Genomic DNA, 8,157 nt, shown 5'->3' with positions numbered 1-8,157 from the left:
ACACTGTTTTATTAAACATTTTCCTCCACCAATAAAGCAAACATTTGTTATTATTGTTAAGAATTACACACTAATACGCTGTTGTTTTTTTTTCACTTTATTTTCTTTACGTGCGAGCGCCTTAAAAATCCAAAGACGCCGGCGCGTAAATATTGGTCCTTCTCAGCCGAGAAATTGACCTCCGAGTACTCAACAGCGCCAGAAATACAGTCCACACGCACCACTGCCGCTTGATCGCCACATTATCAAAAATTTGCAACAGGATAATCTGCCAGTTGAAGGCTTTTTTATTATTGATACACCATAAAAGGACACAGCAGAAACAGTTCCAGCAGCGGCATTTGCCACAGCAGCTACAGTTCCAGCAACTTATTTTGTCACAAAAGCAGCACTTCCATTTACAAAGGTACGTGGTTTTGATTTCACACCTCAGTGCACTTTCAAACATTATTTATAAAATCGAGTGTCAAACAAAATATCGCGGGTGAAGTTGTGAGAGAAAAAGGGTAAAAAAAAAGATTTAATTTACCTTTGAACTTTATAAAAAAAAAAAAAAAATTTTTGCAAACCGTTCGTTTTGTTTTTGTTTTCCACATTCGCCATTAAGATACAGCGAAGATACCGCCATTTTAAGTGAACAGGTGTTGTTGTTGCAAAGTGATTTATTTAAAGCGAAGCACTTGCTTAATACAAGTTTTTTTCGGTGCACGATTTTAAGTTCATATCATTTTTCACTTTGATTTTGGTATTTTATTATAACTCCTTTCGTGTCACTGATCTATAAGATTTTTTCCAGCCTTGTGCTAGTAAGATTTCACTTGGGACGTAGTGGTTGGGGTAAAGTTACTTGTTTTAATCAAAGCACTTGTTTAATAAAAGTTTTTATCGGTGCACATTTTTAGTTCGTATCATCTCACTTTCGGTTGATATTTTTTGTTTTTTTTATAAAAATTTTTTCCGGTCACTGGTTTAATAACTTTTCTCAGCTTTGTGCTATAAAATTTCACTTGGTACGTTGTTGTTGAGGTTAAGTAAACCCTTTTAATATAGGTACTTATACAGCAGATTTTGCAGCGTACAATTTTAAATTCTTATCATTTTCACCTGTTGACTTTGATATATTAATTATAATCCCACCTTAGTGTCACTGGTTACAGATTGGGTTAGTTAGTGCCTTAAACACTTCACTTCACTTTTTTAGGGTATCAAATATTTGATTGTGCATGTAAACATACATACATACATAATATATTGTATTGTGGAGAAGGACGGGTTCTTTTTTCCCTCTTTTTGTTCACAACATTCACTTTCGCGACAAAATTCACTTCTGGCAGACGCGACCGATTACAATATTGTATACACTATATATATATATAAAGAGTTGGGTGGCAAGTAATTTACCATACGGAAATACATACATATATATAACTCGTCTTTGCTGAAATAAAATAAAATAAATTATTAATTACGCCGTCAAGAGAAAACTAAATCCTCGACTTTTCAATTAATCTGGTGTGGTTTTATACTGGTGTGGCTATTCAGGTGTCGACATTGCTCACGACGATTGCAATTCTAATTAAATAAATTAAATCTGCGATCAGATTTATACGCAATTTCTTTCGAAAAAAAACAAAAAAATCTTTCTTTGTTCAAATTTAACGAACCTTAGAAGGAAAAATGGATACTTTTATTCGTCAGGCAGATGCAGTAGCAGAGTTCGAATCTGACTACAATTCCATGCAGCCATCAGAACACACAAAGCACTCCTTAGCTTTTCAAAAAGAGGAATTGAAGGCTCTATGGGAAAAGGTGAAGGGGTCCTATGATTAACTCTGCGCTTCAAAAGAGCTCGATAGTAAAGACCTGACTTCAATAAAAAAGAAGTACAAAAGCACATACTTCAGTTTTTTGCGGTGCCAAGCAGCAATGGCTGAACTTTTAGAGCAACTTGCAAAGACTGAAAAAGAAAGTGAGTATATATCTGGTCGCGAGCTCAATATTCATCTGCCTCCGTGTGACACGGATATATTTAAAGGGGATTACCTTTCATGGCCATCATTTAGGGATATGTTTACGGCCATATATATGCTTAATAAGCGCCTTACCCCTGTTGAGAAGCTGTACCATCTCAGGCAAAAAACGCAAGGGGAGGCCAAAGAAATTGTACAAAGATGTCAGTTGACCAATGATGGTTTTCAAAAAAATCAAAAAATCAGAAAAATCTATGCGGCAGATACGAAAACAAACGTATCCTGGTCAATAGTCAGTTGAGGATTTTATTTAATTTGAAAGCAGTTGAGAGTGAATGCGGTAGCTCCATTAAGAAGCTGCAACGTGATATCAACAACTGCATCTCGGCGCTTCAATGTCACCAGATTGACGTTTCCAGCTGGGATGCGATATTCACGTATCTGTGCTCGACAAAACTGCCAGAACATACACTGGCACTATGGGTGCAAACCATAGAGAAAAGAACGGAAGTATCAAAGTGGGAGGACATGTATAATTTCTTATAAAGTAGGTTTCAGACCCTGGAGACAGTAAAAGGCATTAGGGAGAGCAAGCCAAATAAAGCCCCTAAGCCACAAAACATACATCAGTCTTCAGATTGGACTCCAAAAAGGCTTGGCGCCTTCCAAGCCAGCGTGGAAAAACCCACATGCAAAATGTGCCATTAGCCATGAGCACAGGTTAAAAAGGTGTGACAAATTTCACAATCTTACTCCACTAAAGCGACTCGAATTTATTAAGAGCATCCACAGTTGCTTGAATTGCTTGTCAGCCGGACATACAGTCACGAAATGTACCAGTCCGTTTAATTGCAGTACGTGTCATTCAAGACACCACACGTTGCTGCACATGCAAGCAACTCAGCCAAAAGCAATAGCTCTTAGTGCACCTCCAAGTCCGTCCGACGATATAGCCTCTACTTCTGAGCAAGCAAAAAGGCGGAAAGCTGCGAAAAAGAATAAAGGAGTAAATAAAGTTAATTCATGTCATGCAAACTCAAATAAAGGAGTACTATTAGGAACGGCACGGCTCAACATTCATCATAATGGTGTAAATTATTCAGCAAGAGCGCTCATTGATTCTGGTTTTGAGTGTTCTTTCATAACCGAAAGACTCAAACGAAGAATCAACCTGCCATCGAAACCCTTGCATGCCCAAGTTTCGGGCATCAATAATTCAATATCTGCGCAGGTAAAAGAAGCGTGTGCTATTCATTTGCGATCTTCTACGGATCCGTTAATCAATATAAACACGACCGTATTAGTTTTGCAACAATTGACAGGGGATTTGCCGACTTGCCAAGTAAGCGCAATGACACGGCAAGCATTCCCAGACTTGATTTTGGCGGACAAGAGATTCTTCGTCAACGAGCCCGTTGACCTCGTCTTAGGCGGAGACGTCTACCCCCAAATCATTTTAAGCGGGTTAAAGAAGAACATCCTAAATACATTTCTCGCACAAGAAACCGTATTCGGTTGGATACTGACCGGTCAAGCGGAATCATCGAATCCAACCAATAAAAGAGTATCATTTTTTAATGAAGTTACTGTGGATAAACAGTTAACGGCCTTCTGGGAGCTAGAAGATATCCCCAAGAAAAGAAGTATGAATGCCGATGACATATAATGTGAAAGGCTTTTCAAAGCAACGACAAAGCGAAATGATGGTGGGAAGTACATTGTCTCCTTACCCTTCAGGCAAGATTTTCCAAATAATGTTTGTCTAGGACCATCACTAAAAAGCGCTTGCTCTCAGTTCTACCGGAACGAGACGCGACTAGCAAAAAAACCTGTTCTTCAAACAGAGTACAACCGGGTTTTATGTGAATATCAAACATTGGGCCACATGTCAAAGATTTCAACTACCGTATCACCAGAGTCAACCGACTGTTATTTCCTACCACATCATGCTGTGTTAAAAGAGGAGAGTACCACAACAATGGTCAGAGTGGTATTTAATGCATCATGCCCAACCGCCAACGGTATGAGTTTAAATGACATCCTCCTTCCAGGTCCTGTACTTCAGGCCGATTTAACTATCCTCATACTCCGTTGGAGACTGTTCCAATACGTCTTGAACAGCGATATAGAGAAAATGTATCGGCAAATATACGTAAACGAGAATCAAACGAAATATCAGCGCATAGTTTTTCGCACCTGCCCAAGAGACCCAATTAGTTTATACGAATTAAAAACGGTGACTTTTGGCATCAACTGTGCTCCTTATCTCGCCATAAGGGCATTGCATCAACTAGCTGATGAGGTTGAGAGCTCGTTTCCAATCGCATCCGAAATTTTGCGAAAGTGTATGTACGTGGACGACGTACTTGCTGGAGGACACAGCATCGAAGCAGCGATTAAAGCTCGAGAAGAAATCCTTCAGGTACTGGATTCAGCAGGGTTCCCGTTAAGAAAGTGGACTTCGAACTCCAGTAAAATACTTGAAGGTATACCGAAATCTCATTTACTCACCGAAGATTTTCTAGAGTTTGAAGATTCTAGTGTGGTAAAAGCACTTGGCATCAGATGGAATGCCAAATCTGACTACTTCTATTTCACAGCAAAACCAATAGAAAATCGTGACGTCATCACCAAAAGAGCGATACTTTCAGCTATCGCCAAACTGTTTGACCCGCTCGGTTGGCTCGCTCCAGTGGTAATTGCCGCCAAGATCATTATGCAAAATATTTGGTTGGAGGGAACTGTTGTTGGGACGATACCGTGTCTACGACCACATTAGATCGTTGGCAGGCATTTATGCACGACTACATGGACATTAATACCATTCGCATACCAAGATGGGTTCACTTTACCCAAACAGATGACGCCGAAATACATGGATTCAGCGACGCTTCGGAGAAAGCATACGCGGCGACTGTTTTCTTGAGAGTTAAGTCTGCGGAAAGAGTTGTGGTCAGCCTTCTAATGGCAAAAACAAAGGGAGCGCCCGTCAAAACAGTATCGTTACCCCGTTTAGAACTTTGCGGCGCAGTTTTGCTTTCGGAAACCTTAGAAGCGGTCGTCGAAAATCTGAGTCTTGGACATTTGAAAATAAATCTCTGGACAGATTCGACAATAGTTCTAGCATGGATCCGGAAACCACCGTGTTCGTGGTCAACTTTCGTTGCTTACCGAATAACAAAAATTGTAGACAAGGTGGGAACCGAAAACTGGCGTAATGTGGATTCGGCATCAAACCCAGCAGATCTGGCGAGTAGAGGACTTTCGGCTATTGAGCTAGTCAACAACTCCTTGTGGTGGCAGGGTCCTTCTTGGTTACAAGAAGACAAGTCAAAATGGCCAGCACAAGAAGCGAACTACGACACAGTCATAGAGGAAAAAAGGGTGCAAGTTCACGCAACAACTAGCACAAATAACTTTCAAATTCTCGACAGATTTTCAGATTTCTCAAGAGCTTTGAGAGTTATCTCATATATTATGAGATTCTATCAAAGAACTCACCCCAGTACAAAATCTTCTTTTAAAGCGGAGTCTTCATTAATTTCGCCGGCCGAAATTAAAACAACGACACAACGCTTAATAACCATTTATCAACAACGACACTATAGAGAAGAATATGAACAATTGAAATCAGGTAAATCCATCGAAGCGAAATTTTGCCCCTTTAATCCATTCATCGACAAGGATGATGTTATGAGGACTGGTGGTCGTCTTGGCGCATCCCTTGACTTGGCCTACAGTGAGCGCCATCCAATTATTCTCCCATATGATTGTAGGTTAACTCGGCTTATTGTCCAGTTCGTCCATAAAATCTCCTTACACGGGGAAAACCAACTGATGCTGCGTCTTATACGTACGCAATACTGGATCCCGCGAGTAAAAAAATATGATACGGTCCATCATCCACAACTGTAAAATCTGCACGATCCACAGGAAACGATCACAAACCCAGCTTATGGGGAATCTTCCAACTGAACGCACTACATTTTCACGTGCGTTCACAAACACCGGTGTAGATTTCGCGGGGCCTTTTGACATTAAAACCTACCGTGGTCGAGGATGTCGTCTGTCCAAAGGCTACGTTTGTCTCTTCGTCTGTTTTTCGACTAAGGCCATTCACCTGGAAGCCACTAGTGACCTTAGTACTGCTTCTTTCCTACCAGCATTTGCCAGATTTATTGCTAGACGAGGGTGCCCAAAGAATATTTACTCCGACAATGGAACTAACTTTGTCGGAGCCTCTCGGTCTTTGCGATCCGAATTTAAAACCTTCGTGGCCGACTCGCGCAATCAAGCCCTTTCTAAATACTGCCACCAAGCTCTAACGTGGCATTTTATACCCGCAGCGGCCCCTCACATGGGTGGCCTGTGGGAAGCAGGGGTTAAAAGTTTTAAGAGCCACTTCAAAAAGGTCGCGTCGGACCACAAATTCACTTTTGAAGAGTTTAGTACTCTTCTATGCCGGGTTGAGTCTTGTCTCAACTCGCGACCACTGAGTCCATCATCCAACGAACCAGCAAACTTGGAGCCCCTTACCCCAGGACACTTCCTTGTTGGTGGGCATCTACTTGCTCCACCAGAAATCAACGTAAACGAGACTCGGGCCTCTATCGTAAACCGTTGGGATAAATTGAAAGCATTACACCAAACTTTCTGCAGAAGATGGAAATCGGAGTACCTGACCGAGATGCAGAAACGCGTCAAGTGGAAACATCCACAAGCCAATTTGAAAGAAGGGGACCTAGTCGTCATTAAAGAAGAAAACCTCCCACACAATGAATGGAGACTTGGAAGAATAGCCAAACTACACCCTGGTCCAGACAACCGAATACGTGCAGTTGACGTTGATACGGCAAAGGGCCAAACTACAAGACCAATTGCAAAGTTGGTTCTACTCCCGCCCTGCAACGAGGGAGTCGAGATGCGGAACACTCAAAGTTAAGATGAACCCCGATACATATAAATATATATACGTATGCGCATCCAATTTGAGTGTTACAGATAGCACACAAGAACTGTTTAAAAGGAACGTCTTAATGTTATAAGATGTGTTAGAATATACATAAATATATTTTTTAAATATCCAAAGTTGCTTGAACGCAAAATGGGTAACAACTTGTTCAGGCTTGTACAAGTTAGTCGCATAGCGAACCGAAGTACATACGCCAAACCTGGCATAATTGATTTAGTGATTTTCAGATGCAACTATATACGTATTCTAGATGCGGATCATGTTTTAGTTCGGTATTTCGAAAATCCCGATTTCAATCTTTGTTTTTGTTTATATTTAATTTGGTTTAAAAAAAAAAAAAAAGAAAAAGGTCAATCACCTTATTTCATATGTATACAAATGAATTAGATGATATTTGGAGGATTTTGGACACAGTATACAGTAATCCAGATAGCCAAAACAAGAAATGTAAATATGCTTATTTAACATTTGGTTTGAATGTATTGGTTGATATTTTTTCACAGTTGTCGGTTTCGTTAACCCGAAATCCAATTTAAATATTTTCTTATAGTGAAAAATATTTTCAAGCCACATAAAATAAAGTGACGATAAAACCAAAATTCCAAGCAAATCAAGCGTGATTGTGACCGGACGCAGTTCCTACATAAGTCAAACCGTGTTCCGATCACAACTTGGAGTGAATAATGGTGGGCTGACTTAGATATTTTAACGAAAGTCGGTGTCAGGTTGCCTTTGGTATAATTTAGGTTAGTGTTAAATTTTTTGCAAAATCTACCAATAACCATGCCCACCTCTCACGTAGTTATTAAAAATACTTTTGTTTTTATATTATTTTTTTTTTCGAATTTTGCTGTTCAAATTTACATTTCGAATATATCAACAAGCATTTGTGGGTACTTTTGCATCAGTCTTTGCCTATGGGTTAATGACAAAAATCCTATACGTTCATAATATTTCATGTATTAATTATCAAATAAGCATGTTGTTAATGGTTGGTTTACTGTATACCATGATGCAAATGTTTGAAGGTAAAACCGCTCGCTCAATTCGTCGGCCATTATTTATTTTTGAAGTGTCTACTTTATAAAATTTAAAGTTTGAGATCAACTCAAGTGCCAAATAAAGGTAAACAAAAAAAAAACAAATAGATGAAAATATTAAAATTTTCTTATTTTTAATATTTTTATTGAGCTTTGTACCACGATTGTTTATTAG

Source organism: Rhagoletis pomonella, unplaced genomic scaffold, assembly GCF_013731165.1.
Source record: "Rhagoletis pomonella isolate Grant_MI unplaced genomic scaffold, Rhpom_1.0 Rhpom_scaffold_00002, whole genome shotgun sequence".
In the NCBI taxonomy this organism is placed as follows: Eukaryota; Metazoa; Arthropoda; class Insecta; order Diptera; family Tephritidae; genus Rhagoletis; species Rhagoletis pomonella.
The sequence above is the reverse complement of the archived record's forward strand: the minus strand, read 5'-3'. Positions refer to the sequence as shown.